The sequence below is a fragment of the Tubulanus polymorphus genome, chromosome 7, assembly GCF_964204645.1.
Source record: "Tubulanus polymorphus chromosome 7, tnTubPoly1.2, whole genome shotgun sequence".
In the NCBI taxonomy this organism is placed as follows: domain Eukaryota; kingdom Metazoa; phylum Nemertea; class Palaeonemertea; order Tubulaniformes; family Tubulanidae; genus Tubulanus; species Tubulanus polymorphus.
This window is the reverse complement of record NC_134031.1, coordinates 655,423-670,821: the sequence shown is the minus strand read 5'-3', so window position 1 is coordinate 670,821 and position 15,399 is coordinate 655,423.

Genomic DNA, 15,399 nt, shown 5'->3' with positions numbered 1-15,399 from the left:
TCCAACCCAACCCACTCTCCAGATTCCGATTCTAACGAGTCACAAGTGGGCCGTAAAAATCGATCAAACCTTGTTACCTGAAACGTATCGTGTTCTACAAGTCATTATTAATTCAAAAGTATTTTTGTTGTAGTCGATGTATATATTTTACAATACCCCCGTGTCGACTCGCTCGCACGCTGTCTCTCTCTCTCTCTGTATCGTGTAGATACATGTGTACAGTGAGTGACTGTCGGTACTTATTCCCTAATTAAATGAAACACTCATTAAAATGCTATAGCTCTTACCTGTCCGAACGCAGTTCTCTGATAGACAAACCGTCGTCTCGCCTGAAAAATATATTACAAATATTAGAGTATTCTATCATAAATTCGCTGATTGGACAAAAAATGGTTGAAAATATAAACGGATTTCAGCTTATATTGAAAATGCGCAAATTGAATGAGATGTTTTTATTAAGTCGTTTTAGTTATTGATATCTGAAATGATAGATCTTTGAATATAGTCTGACGTCTCTCTCTCCTCTCTCCTCTCAACTCACCCCTTCCCCCCGTCACTCCCTCCTCTTCTCCACTCTCCACTCCACCCTTCCCCTCTCTCTTTCTCTCCTTCTCTTTCTCGCTCCCCTATCCCCTTCTCTCGCTATATTACACTGGACCCGATCCGTACAGTTGGGAGTTTAAGTCTCTCTGTATCGATGATGTTTATAACCTACAGATAGTTATAACGATATTATCAATATAAACATCGTCCACGGTGTGAACGTCATCAATCACTGCTCCTGCAGCTAATTCAAGTATTAATGCATCGCTAATGAATAGTTTGATCATTTAATGATTGTTTACAGGTTTTCCGCTGTTTTCCAAATTGCTCCTTGGACTCGGTGAAAATTCGAGGATACTAGGTACAAACAGGGTCTAAGGTGTGAGAACAGGGAGTCGCCCTTCGACAATCGGGGAGGAGGGGGTAGACGTTGCAGCGGCGTGAGAGCAGCAGCAGCAACAGCACCACCACCACCACCAGCACCACCACCACCACCACCACCACCACCAGCAGCAGCACCAGCAGCAGTACAGCACCAGCACCGACAGCGGACCTCAGCGCAGCAGCACCAGCATCAACAGCGGACCTCAGCGTGAGTGTTAAGTGGAAGAGTCAATAAATCTCATACAACTAGACCTGCTTCGTTACCAATTAATCTTCATTAGTAACTGTGACAGTCAATATTGGCAGTACGATTATAGCAATTAGCTATTTATCATTTCCCTCGTTTATTTACATGCACTGGAGAAAGAGAGAGAGAGAGAGAGAGAGAGAGAGAGAGAGTGAGAGAGAGAGAGAGAGAGAGAGAGAGAGAGAGAGAGAGAGAGAGAGAGAGAGAGAGAGAGAGAGAGAGAGAGAGAGAGAGAGAGAGAGAGAGAGAGAGAGAGAGAGAGAGAGAGAGAGAGAGAGAGAGAGAGAGAGAGAGAGAGAGAGAGAGAGAGGAGAGAGAGAGAGAGAGAGAGAGAGAGAGAGAGAGAGAGAGAGAGAGAGAGAGAGAGGAGAGAGAGAGAGAGAGAGAGAGAGAGAGAGAGAGAGAGAGAGAGAGAGAGAGAGAGAGAGAGAGAGAGAGAGAGAGAGAGAGAGAGAGAGAGAGAGAGAGAGAGAGAGAGAGAGAGAGAGAGAGAGAGAGAGAGAGAGAGAGAGAGAGTGAGAGAGAGTGAGAAATGTCCCGTAATCGCTGACCGAACTCTCTTATATATCTATATAATACAGGTATAGCTGTAGCTCTTCATACACGGGCTTCACACGAGACATGAGCTACAAATACCAGACACTTTAATACTTTTGAATATTGACTGTTCATTAGAGAAATTTTGTTCTGCTACAGAGAAATTGCAGACGTTTTATTGACAAAATGTCGAAAAAATATCATCGCAGTTTCTCAATGTTATCAATAACCGATATTGAAATGATTAATTAGAATGTGCAGGGCTCGTCTTTCGTTGAAATCTACCTGGTCCTGCCCTAAAAAGGTCAATATCATCTTCCTATTGCTCGCCTCTTTTATTCGAAAATCTGATCTGTTATTTCTTTCATATTTCATGTCAGACCTTTCTGATTCTTTCTTATATAGTGGATCGAGTCGACCTCGAATTATGATTTTGATACACAGGCCGTTCAGGGTCGAGATATTCACATCGGGATGCGATATTTACAAACTCATTGGTAAAACCGTCCTGTGTTAACGAACAGACGATCAGGAATAGAATTTATGATATATATTGAAATATCAACTTTGGCCCACGTCGTGAAACTAGCGCTAATATCTCCATCTCATTGAGGTTATTGTATAAAAGACAATTTGTTCAACTCTGGATCGGGAATCTGAATCTAGATTGGGAATCTGAATCTGGATCGGGAAACTGAATCTGGATCGGGAATCTGAAGATTTCCGGGATGTGTGTGTGTGTGAGACATTTCAAACTGAAGCAGCATATGCCGCCACGAACAAAAACACAACATGTGAACGAAACGAGGGTAAAATCTGCTGAGCTCTTTATGATAAATCGGATAAAAACATAAGACGTTGATTCTATCGGATTTATTCCTAGGGACGGCTGGCTGAGGCTGGTTGACTGTCGTTATCAGCACATACCAAGCTTCGTTTTGAAATAACGTTTATTTCTTTTTGCGGCTCTCCAGTTGCGATTTTGTTTAATCTCACGTGCCGTTTTATGAGTTTCTCTCATTCAGAACGGCTGATGTTTGTGGTAGAGTGGAATCGGTACATTGCAGAAAGGACAATTTCAGTATATAAGGCTGTTTAATGGAGTTGCGAATCTTTCATTGGAAATTCTGCAATACAGCGACAAGACAAAATATGATAAAAAGTGTCTATGTTTTGTATCAAAGATAATTTGTCCGCCAAAATAGCGAAAATCTTAGATTGTTTTTTGGTGTGGATTCATGAACTGTGACACATCCATTCATCCCACAACACTATACGTGAAATATTAAATCCCTTGGTACTCCGTATTGTAGTGGAACAATAGAGTGGAGCAGTAGAGTGGAACAGTAGAGTGGAAATGTTTCCTTGAGCTAAAAGTAGTCTGTTCAACACTTCAACTATATTCAAATAGTCAGATTTTTCAGGAATACAGCTCCTTGAACTAATATTCAACATTTCGACTATCATATCCTAAAAGTCATCTTCACGAGTACTTGTTGATTATTATTCACACTCAGTTCGGCGTATTCAATGTTCACGATACAACACGCACTTTGAAATGTCGGGTGTGCATCGTATCAGATCCCTAAAGAAACTATGATCACTACCGCGGGATTAATCAGTGATTCCAATCAGCGATTCACGTTGCAGTATATAAAGATAAACACATCGTCTCCAGAAAAATCTTCTCAATGACACACAAATTACCTGTTGAGTTTATTTCACAGAGACTGGTGGGTGCTTTAAGGGCGACTCCATTCTATTATAGAATAAGGGCGATTATTAATATTGTGATGGGCATATTTTTAAATTCTATTCTCAGTATAGTCAGGAGGGAAGGGACCTACATCGTGGTATGGTTAATCATTGTTAGTGCAGGATTGAGCCTCGTAAGACCCGTAGCCGGAGAAGTTTTTATTTAAATAAAAAGGATAAATATTTCAAAAAAAATTGCGTCCTTAAGGTCGAAAAAGAATGTTAAAATCAACTATAAACCAGATATAGGCATATAGCCGGAGAAGGCAAGACTCGAACCCGAGGATCCTGCGTTCAAAGCCAGTGGTTTACCCACACGACCAATGAGCTCAGGCGAATTGGGAATTTGTCTGGCCGGTGTGGTTACCAGTCATGTGTAATGACTGGTGACCCGTCATGTGTAATGACTGGTGACCCGTCAGGTGCGGTGACTGGAAACCCGTCAGGTGCGGTGACTGGAAACCCGTCAGGTGCGGAGACTGGAAACCCGTCCAGGTGAGGAGACTGGAAACCCGTCAGGTGTGGCGACTGGAAACCCGTCAGGTGCGGAGACTGGATACCAGTCAGGTATGGCGACTGGATACCAGTCAGGTATGGCGACTGGATACCAGTCAGGTGTGGCGACTGGATACCAGTCAGGTATGGCGACTGGATACCAGTCAGGTGTGGCGACTGGAGACTTCTATTACACTACATTAGTTTCCCTAAGATATCTAAACTGATAGCGGCAGTAACTGAGAGTTTGAGACAATAAATACATCATGTTATTGATAGATAACCTTCTTATATATCACGTTTTATGTGCATCACGAAACTGGAAATCAAAAGAGGCGCTTATAAACTAGATACAAGATATCAACGCACAAAGTTAAAATAACAATTACTTGTGTGAATTGTGTGTTTAGATTACGATGTGAAATAATACAGGAAAAACTGAGAACAAATTGATACAAAAATCCTACTCTGAGTATGAAAAAAGTGAGAAATGTTTCCTTGACGTATATGTTCATATCCAGACCTTTCGACTTTATCCTATAAGTCATCTACAGGAATACATACCCGGACACAGTTCCACAGTTGTGAGTTAAGAGTTAACTCTGAGTTAAAGATTATTCATTCTCGATGAGTTAAATCTGAGTCAAATCTTAACTCGGAACTGTGGAATTGGACGCTGAAGATGACTATTAGTCGACACTTGAAATAGATATTCGTGCAAGGAAACAATCTCTTTTATTCACCTTTAAACTCAGAGCGTTTCATCAATGATTATAGACAGCAGTTCCTTAAAAGTTGATTAAATGTTGATTTTGGAGCTAAGATTGGGGGGGGGGATGAGATATTACCTGATGATTCCCTGGTGAAGGCGACCACCACAAACGACAGACACGCGAAAAAAAACAGTACACAAATACAAATTAAATATTTCTCCAAATTTGTTCTTCGTTGCCACCAGTTACGAAATTGCATTGTTTTCACATGTATCCCAGCAGTCTCTTCGTTATCGACGTGTGCGTCGTCGTGTGCGGCTCCGTGCGCCGCCGAACGAGTGTGCGTCGGTGCGCGATTGTTATTTTGTGCGGAGTTTGTCGGCGATTTTCGGCATTGTTGCTGTGTGGTTGCCGTGGCGACGTGATCGGTCGGTACGGAAGATGCGTCGACGTGTATCTCATCCAAGAGACAAAGTTCGGTTCCTCCGTTACAGTCAGCGGAGGATGGTAGATGTTTGTTTGAATTCGGCATTTTACCGGCGTTGCGCACCACGAGTCCCGTTCCTCAGATCATCGACATATTATTTCAATAAGCACGAAATAAATCACTTCATGTCGTTCTGAAATATCGTCTTTATTGTTCTTCATTCAGAACTCGCGGATCGCGCACTTTCATCCGCTATTGTTTTTGTTTAAATCCTCTCGGTGAAAGATTGTTGTTAGCGGTTTTCAACAGTAAAATCAAGCACTGTGTTCGTTGTTGTTCTATCAGCATTTATTTCATCGCGTTCGCACCTAAAAATATAGATAAATATAGTATCTTTAAACATGTTGTAGATGTACAACATCTGGGACCGCGGTTCCATACTGTTCCCCAGTTCATTTCGACTATTGCGAGTTTAAATTACTGTGTTGGCGCTTGTCCAGTATACGGAATTATAGTGCGTGTGTATAGTTACACTGTGCTTTCTTCGGTCAAATGACGAGTTGACAGTCGACAGCTAGAGTAACAGATGAGCAGAGGTGGCAACAACCTGTCAACCTGTCTACCATAACTGAAGCGTAGCAATTATTTCATCTGCTTTAAGGGTTTCTAGATGATTTGGATGATGTATAGGGTGTGTACGGTTGTCTACTGTCAACCGTCCTGTACAGTCGTCACCTAACTGGTGTGTAGGTTGTCTACTGTCAACCGTCCTGTACAGTCGTCACCTAACTGGTGTGTAGGTTGTCTACTGTCAACCGTCCTGTACAGTAGTCACCTAACTGGTGTGTAGGTTGTCTACTGTCAACCGTCCTGTACAGTCGTCACGTAACTGGTGTGTAGGGTGTCTACTGTCAACCGTCCTGTACAGTCGTCACCTAACTGGTGTGTAGGGTGTCTACTGTCAACCGTCCTGTACAGTCGTCACCTAACTGGTGTGTAGGTTGTCTACTGTCAACCGTCCTGTACAGTCGTCACCTAACTGGTGTGTAGGGTGTCTACTGTCAACCGTCCTGTACAGTCGTCACCTAACTGGTGTGTAGGGTGTCTACTGTCAACCGTCCTGTACAGTCGTCACCTAACTGGTGTGTAGGTTGTCTACTGTCAACCGTCCTGTACAGTCGTCACCTAACTGGTGTGTAGGGTGTCTACTGTCAACCGTCCTGTACAGTCGTCACCTAACTGGTGTGTAGGTTGTCTACTGTCAACCGTCCTGTACAGTCGTCACCTAACTGGTGTGTAGGGTGTCTACTGTCAACCGTCCTGTACAGTCGTCACCTAACTGGTGTGTAGGTTGTTTACTGTCAACCGTCCTGTACAGTCGTCACCTAACTGGTGTGTAGGTTGTTTACTGTCAACCGTCCTGTACAGTCGTCACGTAACTGGTGTGTAGGGTGTCTACTGTCAACCGTCCTGTACAGTCGTCACCTAACTGGTGTGTAGGGTGTCGCTTGTCATTAGCTGTAGAATACGCTCTATCGAGGACCATTTTTCATATAATCCCTATATAACTACGCTATCATATTTCAGCTTGCGCATTAATACATTTCTAGATCCCTCGATTTACTCAAACTCTACACATTGCCCTATATGGGTCGTATATGGGGCTAATTCGGCCACTTTGTGTTTTCAATCTCAGTAAGCTTAAGAGTGAAACCTTATGTGGAACTGTTGGAACAGTGGAAGTGGATAGTTTATAAATACATATATCAGTGAGAAGATAAACATCACAGTGACGTAAAAAGCTTCTTTCACCTTTATCTCAATAATTCGATAATTTGTCAACATTAAACTCTACTTCATTTGAATAATATCAAACAACAATTGATTCTAGTTTAAAGATGTTGACAGGTGGATGTTTACAGTTAGATGTTTACAGTTGGATGTTCACGTTTAGATTATTTAGTGGGCGACTTTTACCGAGTATACACAGTAGTACAGGTCTACTCGGTGGACTCGGCCATCATCTCGTCAATGCCCTGTTGGTATACGGTTACTCGCTAAACCATGCACTGTAACGGAGTAGAGTGTAATTAATATTCTGTAAGGGTTACCAGTAATATGGTTTGGTTTCTTTATGCATGGCTAAATTGCCACTTTATTGCGTCTTACACGGTATACTTGAAGTCCCCTGATAACAGCTGTCCACGGTACCGGTATTAGCCGTAAGCCTCTCCGATACCTATTAAGCAATTACGCGATAGCGCTAGGGATAAGGAGAGAAATATGACTAGCTTTTAGTCATCATGTGCGCTTTTTACCTTTCACTTAGAGAATGCAGTTCACTGCGAGTTGGGCTTAAAAGGTTTTGAGAAATAAATTTTTGTAAGATGAGCCGCCAGACTACACGAAACTTAATCGTTCACTGAGTTTGTACTGAAGTAGGCCAATGAAAATGAAAATGAACCGATTTCAAGTCAGAGTTAACTCTAACTCTCAACCGTGAACTGGATCCTGGGTTCAGAATTAACTCTAACTCACAACACTGATTAACTGGATCATGAAGTCAAAAGTTATAATCTTCTTAGTAAAGTAGAATCGAGGTAAACTTGAGGTTGGTTTGAACGAATAAAATAAACGACGTAGTAAACACTTGGATGAAACTCATTGAGAACATGAAGAATTAATTGAAATATCGTGTAAGATATTGAATTATTGAATGTTAATTCTTCACTACATCTGAAGTTAATCTGATTCTGAGATCCAGGGTCTCTGTCAATATCACGAGCAGCAGCAGCAGCCATCGAGTCTCTCCGTGCTACACGCGCCGCGTTCCGACTCCCAGTCACCAGTTCAACTCTTAGTCGTTTTCAAAAGCGATGATGGTTTAGTTTTTGTTGTTGAATATCGACATTTTAGTAATTCATTTCTCTTGTATTGAAGTGTTAGCGCGGTGATGTTGACTAGTATGATATACATGTTAGATTTTGCTACCGTTCCAGTTCCAAAAGTGTGAATTAGAGTAAACTGTGAACTCAGGATCCAGTTTCACAGTTGTAAGTGTGCGGTTGACTCTGAGATAAATATTAACTCAGAAATGTGGAACTGCAGATCCTGAAGTTTAATTTGACTCAAGACTGAAAATGAATTTTTCCTAACTCAGGAGTTAAATCTAACTGGCAACTGTGGAACATTAATCTGTTGATATAAATCTGTAGAGAATGCTAGCCGCCTCCTAAAATGAATCGCTCATTGATGATCAGTTGCTCAGCGATGAAGCGAGAGAGAGACAAGTGAATCTCAGGAATCCGACATTTCACAGTCATTGATCAAACATCGATGCCGGAATCTTTAAAGACATTTCGAATAATTCAAGGACATGAAAAATAAAACAATCTAATTTTCCCATCGAAGTTTCGAACGATGTCGCAATGAAAACGATGCATCTTCGCTAATAGACAGTAAATAAATAGACAGTAGATTTATAAACAATTTTTGATCTCATTTCCTAAGAAAATGTTAAATAAAGCTTAGTTTGTCCTACCTCGTAAGTTAAGCCTCCTGCGCTGTTATTTCTATCTAGATATTTGAACTGAAACCTACAGGCGATGAACGAGATAGCGAGCAGTATCCGCAGTGTTCCACTGAAAGATGACGACTATTATTGGCTCCGTATCCGCACGAAAAACGTTATGACTCTGTCAGAATCTAGCGTGTATAGTCATGTCTAACCGTGTGGCGCTAAGCGAGTGCTGTCTCTCTCTCTGTCTCTCTCACTGTCTGTCGCCTACCGCTGCCGTCACGCCATCCTGTACAACACGGCATCCAACAAACAGTGACAGGAAGTAAGCTGATAGCAAGATACTGCTCTAAAGCAACAATACGCGGAATCAGATCAGCCAGAGATGGATAACCCTGTTCTCCGGGAGATCGCCGACCAGATAAAATCAATGCCATTCTTCTTCACAGTTGTATAAAGACAACTGGCGGCGGCAGGCATGAAGATGCAATAAAACCTCTCGTCATTCGGTTCCATAACCTACATGACATTCATGACAACTATGAGAAATATGATCGGTACAAAACTAGAAACCAACTGAGACCCGAAATATAGAAGCAGCTTGAAAAGCCATCAATAACCATCAGAAAATCATCATAGAAATCATATCGAATCTTCGCAGTCCGTTGAGTTAAAGGCACAACTAAACGTGGGTCTAGTGTGATTAAAGATGCACAGATTTAACTTACGGTATAACGCATGATACGCGCCAGTCGTCCCCGTTCTGAGTTTACTACTAACACTTTCCAGCGTCTTTATAGAGATGATTATAATGATGTCATCAATCCGTGTGGTACTTATCACACAGTTACATAATTCTAGATATATATATAGAGGTGTTAATAGTTCGTGTGCTGTGTTTAATACAATTAGTCCTTTCCGTTTTTATACATAAAATCCTTGAGCTGAATTAGAATTTGGAGGTTGTAAACTCTGTTGTAATCTCCTGTACCCTACGCCTTCCTTTTGATATTAACTTTTAACCCCTGTAAGCGTTGTATACGGCCTATAATACTTCAGGTATTGGAATTTTTAGATTTCCTTTCGGATTTAGCAATTATTGACAGCAAGACGACGAACAAACTAAGGATTTTTGAATCGTAGCCAAATGAAATATATCTATTACTTTTAGTAGGTGTTCATAGTACATACATGTACTCACTGCCCGTTAGATGTAGAGAAAGCATGTTTGAGTTCATAGACATTATTTGTTAATTTGTATTTTCACAAGTGCGACGAATATACACGAAAAATCTCAAAATATCCACAATTTACAAACGATTACTATAGTTAAAACTAGTTTCTGACCTCAAAATAAACAGCGGAAACCTCGCAATGACGGATCATCACGACCAGAACCATTTTAGACAAAACCATAGAAATCATAAACAAGAGACTAAATATGGCTTTTAATGACAGCGCCCCGATAAAAAACAATTTAAGGTGCTTCTTCACGGAGGAAACAACTATCTAAACCAAGAGGCAGTCTGTATATTACCCCATGGCCTTCTCTGATGATAAATAATGATATGATCTGATCTTGGAGCAATCATTTACTGCAAGGTATGATACAAGACCTAATATATTCACATTTAAGAGATTAAAAACAAGATTTATTAGAGAAAAAGAATGAAAATTGTAAAAGTCACTGACTCTCTCTCTAGAGACCCTTGTCTTATCATACATTACGATCTAATGTATGAAGCGCCGTGAAGCCGCATTTTCTAAACGACATTGAATATTTTTTACCTCAAATTTCCCGAGACGCCTTGATAACTTCCCGTCGCACGACAGTCGCTGTTATAATTATCTTTTCATCCGGAGGCATCGAATAACGTATTACCAAACTCATATAGACGTCTTCGTTCCCGTCAGGTGAACAACAACGGTCGTGATTTCAGCTTTAAATGACCTTGTATTGACTTAATGTCTACAGACATTCGATATTAAATCAAATGTACTTAAAATATCCATTAGATGAATTTACTTTCGTTTCTACGTAAGAATTAAAGTCGCCTTTAGAGTTTGAAGTGGAGAATTTAATTAACTATTAAAGGTTTTGTAAATATTCAGTACCTTGTCTTTATATAGATAGGGGTTGAAATCTGTAGTCTTTTTGTCGACGAGGTATTTCACATTTAACTCGGTTTTGTCATTCTTTGTCGGAGATAATCCCTACTCGATTAACGGATTAACAGCATACGCCGTTAATCCGTACAGCGTTAATTACGGGCGTGAAATTAAATTCTAGTCGCGGTGATTATGAGTGATTTCATGACCGAGTGAATTTCATTGTATCCTCAAAATAAAACCGCGGTGGACACGAATTCGAACACTATGAGTCCGTGTTGCGAAATCGCATGAGTCCGAAATTATTTTTCCTTGGGCTAAAAATTCATTCAACGTTTCGCCTATTTTCTACATTTACAAGTTTTAAGGGTGAAAGTATATATGCATAAACTAACGATTAGTCTCTCCGTTCGAGATTTCCGTGTATTCTAATCTCATCACTTCTATAACACTGATATTCCTGAATATGACTATTGGGATACAGTAGAAATAACAAATATACTTTAGCTCAGGCGAAACATTCCGGACTCATTCTTTCCGCTGTGTGGGGATTATAAAAGGGTAAAATAACCATATCCCAGTATATGCGAATACGTTTATAGGCTTAGATAAAAAATAAATACTTGTTTCTCCTAATCGACCTGATGATTTTGCAAACTGCAATAAGAGTTTGTAATCAGTTCATCTCTATAGCTGCCGGGTCTGTAATGGTTATAGCTTGATCATGATTTTATTCAAAAGTAATCTACAGGGTACAACAGGTTATCTTTGAACTCAGCAGAAATGAGAAACAAGGTATAAATTTCTAGCCGTAGTTTTAAGCAAGTTAGAAATATCTCCTCAACCCTTACTTATCCTAACAATGATAGATGATAGAGTACATGTTTGTTAACGCCACTTATCGACTACTAAAATACTTCTGACGTGTCAGAATCTTGACGTGAATTGATGTAAATTTAATTACTTTTCTTCTACCCGTTTGATAAGTAGAACATCAATATGAAGCTCGTTATTACTTCACGCGTTTGAACATACTATATCTATATTTGCAAGAGTAGATCATAGAAATATTGATCACGAATTATTTGTCAAATTAACAATTAATAATTTAGTCGCTTCTACCCGAAGGACGTTCCCAATATTGAATAACCTAAACTTCAGATAAAGAGTGTATTTGCAAAAATAGATCTTGTGAAAGTATATCAGAAAGTTTTAAGAGTTTGAAATTAATAAATGAGAAAGTCTCAAAATAGAATCTTGTGCGATAGAATTCATTTCGCATGAAACCATTAGTTAGTAACCGCAATAAGGGTATAGCCACTTCGAAATTCATGCTTCATGATAATAATGATAATATTGATAATAATATCCATTCATCAGAGTAATTGAATACTTGTATGACAATCTTATCTCGGATTTCTCATATTACATTTAAAGTTTATATAAGCAAAACAAACGTAATTAGAAAATTGTCCTTATTTTAGACTAGAAAATGAAAAGAAGAAAGTTTCAGTAGATTTTATATAAATAACGATCCAATAATTCTGATACTTACCATGAGTTTGTATACAATGATATTTCTGCAATGCTCTGCCTGTGCCGTGTGAGTACGATATGAGTAGGTTACTGTATGGATGGTGAACGAATAAGGGACCGATGTTAATTTATCCTATAATGCAATTGTGTTAATATCACTAATAAAAAGCACTTATACGCAAATAACTGGAACTTTCACACACACGTTCAATTCCGTGTATAGTATATCTATAGTATGCATGTACTGAATTTATTCAGCGATAAAATAACCACGTTGTCAGTTTCAATTATATACAGGTATTATATTAGGGAAATGACACGACAAACTTTTCTATCTTGATTACTCCATTCTCCGCAGCATCATTAGGATAATATCTCAGGCTAAAGATCTTCTTGTTTAGAACGTATTTTCAGCAGTAACAACCAGAGGAAGCGCCGTTCATTATTGTACTGGTCCTTCGCAATATTGAGATGATTGCTCCAATCATAGATATGACAAATTCATTCTTCAACTTTTAAAAACAAGCCATCAAACGAAACTTCTGAAAATCGACACCGTCCCCGTTCTCATGAGAATCACCTTGGGTTTTTATCTAGTTAGATATCTATTCGTTCACAAAAAGAATTGCACTGACAAGAAATATCGAAATATAGAATTGACGATATCGATGTTACTGATACAAATGCGAGACAACTTCAAACATTTCCTTCGCGTGAAACCACCATCCACTATTTCCGAAACTGTGCGGAGAAACAGGTTTTCAAATATTTTGAAATTCAAACCATCCCGAGATGGTATCGTCAACATGAATCGCGTGAATATCTATTACAGCGTGGATAGGGATAGGTCTTGAATAAACGTGCTGAAAATGTAATACGAGAAACATTGGTTCGTTTGATGTGATATTAATTTGCGGCAGATATCAGAGATTGACCGAGTTGTAGTCAACGTCACGGCACGCATGCCAATATGGCGGCTGCCTTTCAGCTCATTTCAATAATTCAAAATTAATTAACTGTTTTTGTTCCGAATCGACTGTAAACGTCGGGCAGTTTAGGGCAAATTAATGTTGTTTTAATTGATGAAAATATCTCCCCGGAAGCGTCCTGGGAATATATTGATTTCACAAATTTTGTTCGAGGTTAATTCCGAGTTTGTAATTCGGATTAAATCGGTTTCTTAAGCTACACAAACTCGTAATCAACCTTAGCATTATCATTTTGTTTGAATATCCACAGGACGATTCTGTACGTCTAGTATCAACTATGAATATTTTTCCAATAATTCTCGTTTGAGCGGTGCGTTCCGGTAATGTCTTACATTCGTTTCTTCACGATCCATTCGCTCCGCGATGCTGATGAGCCAACTTCGGTTATCTATAGAACTAAGTGAAACCGAATGTCTGTCAGTCGGAATTATATTCCGGAAATATTTCAGAAATTAAGCACATTCGGTGATTAGTTCTGGCCACTAGTCGACTAGATACGAAAGCCTAGCTTGGCCCTGAAAGCCGGGACCTGGCTCCGGATCCAGCCGCGGACCCAGCTGTGGACCCAGCCACGGACCCGGCTGTGGACCCAGCCCCGGACTAGTTTATCTTATGCTAAAGCATGATATTTCTACGCACACGGAAGAATAGATTCAGTTGACTGTTCTCTACTAACCACCGAAAAGACGTAATTTAAGGACATCCATATTTTATCGTGACACTATTTCTATCAATGCTATAAAAAGCTGTCACCCTAGGCTACATCTTGGGATATACCCTTAAAACTAATACTTCTTAAAGTTCTCTGTCTCAAAACAAATGCCTTTAACCTGAATAAATAAGATCGAAAAAACCTTCTTTCTATGAATACGATTCTTCTATTTCCTTTTTTCTCCAAAAATTCTGTACTTTTTTCTGTACGAAATTAAGACTTATCGCTATTTCTGTTATTATTAAAAATGGCCGAGAACACAAAGTGACATTTATCTTTCAACGGGTAAAACAAACTGGTGAATAATTTACTGTTTTTACGCTCGCTATGTTGATTTATGAGGACGAGAATTTCTATAGATTGTGAACACTGCTGTGACCGGGGTTGTGATGTACGTGCAGCAGATGTCGTCATTCCACTCGTGATCACACTCAAATACATATAACAACTATCTTTCTTTTTAACAACAACAAAGTCGTTTATTTCTTTTCGCATCAATAGATATAGAAGGAAGCAGAGTTCGAATGATGTATTCGTTCGTTTATACAAATGATTAACTCGTCGAACAATCTGTTCACATCACCCCACATTCACTATTCACTAGAAATACAGCAGAAACAGTAGAATCTAACGGTGAAAATTGATTAGATATTTGAATTGTAATCATATATTTTTTCATCGCTTTACAAAATTTGCAATCAAGGCATAAACATGAATGACAGTCTCCAGAATCTGTGATATGATAATATTTGTGTAGAGCGGTAGAAGACGCACATGGGCATCAGGGCTCAGTGTTGTACGGTCAAAGACTGGTTTAATGACCAGTCTAAAACCAAAATTAATCTTAAATCTACACTGAATCTAACAAATTAAGACCAGTTTTTATAACCAATCTTATAACCTAAGATCAGTCTTAACCCATATGATTTCTATGAAAATCTAAAAACTCAGGACTAACCTACGAGAAATCGTCGAGATGATTGCTCGTAGGACCAACACTGTGATTATATTATCACTAACGTGCAACAGGGCCTCGTCATGAAATGCAAATCATGCATCGTTCTGCACGCTGGGATGGGATATTGTCTTGACTGGTTTTCATTCACTGTTGCTACGGATTTGTAATAAAACAGAAATGATCGCTGTTAAGCCGCTTTCAAGAAGAGACACACATCACAATTGAAACATCTCGAATGGGATACGTGATGAATGAGTAAGCGCCAACCCGTCCATCCGTCCGCTAACCCGTCCAACCGGCCGATAAATGGTTCTTAGTTACAACATAAAGCCTCGCTATCGATGTGAATGTAATTGGAATATGAATAATTGAAAACATCTCTCGTAACGGCATTAAATATTTCTGAACTGATATTTATTCGGATATCAAACCAAATCTGACGGAAATGAATTTGATCACACAAATTGATTATCATTT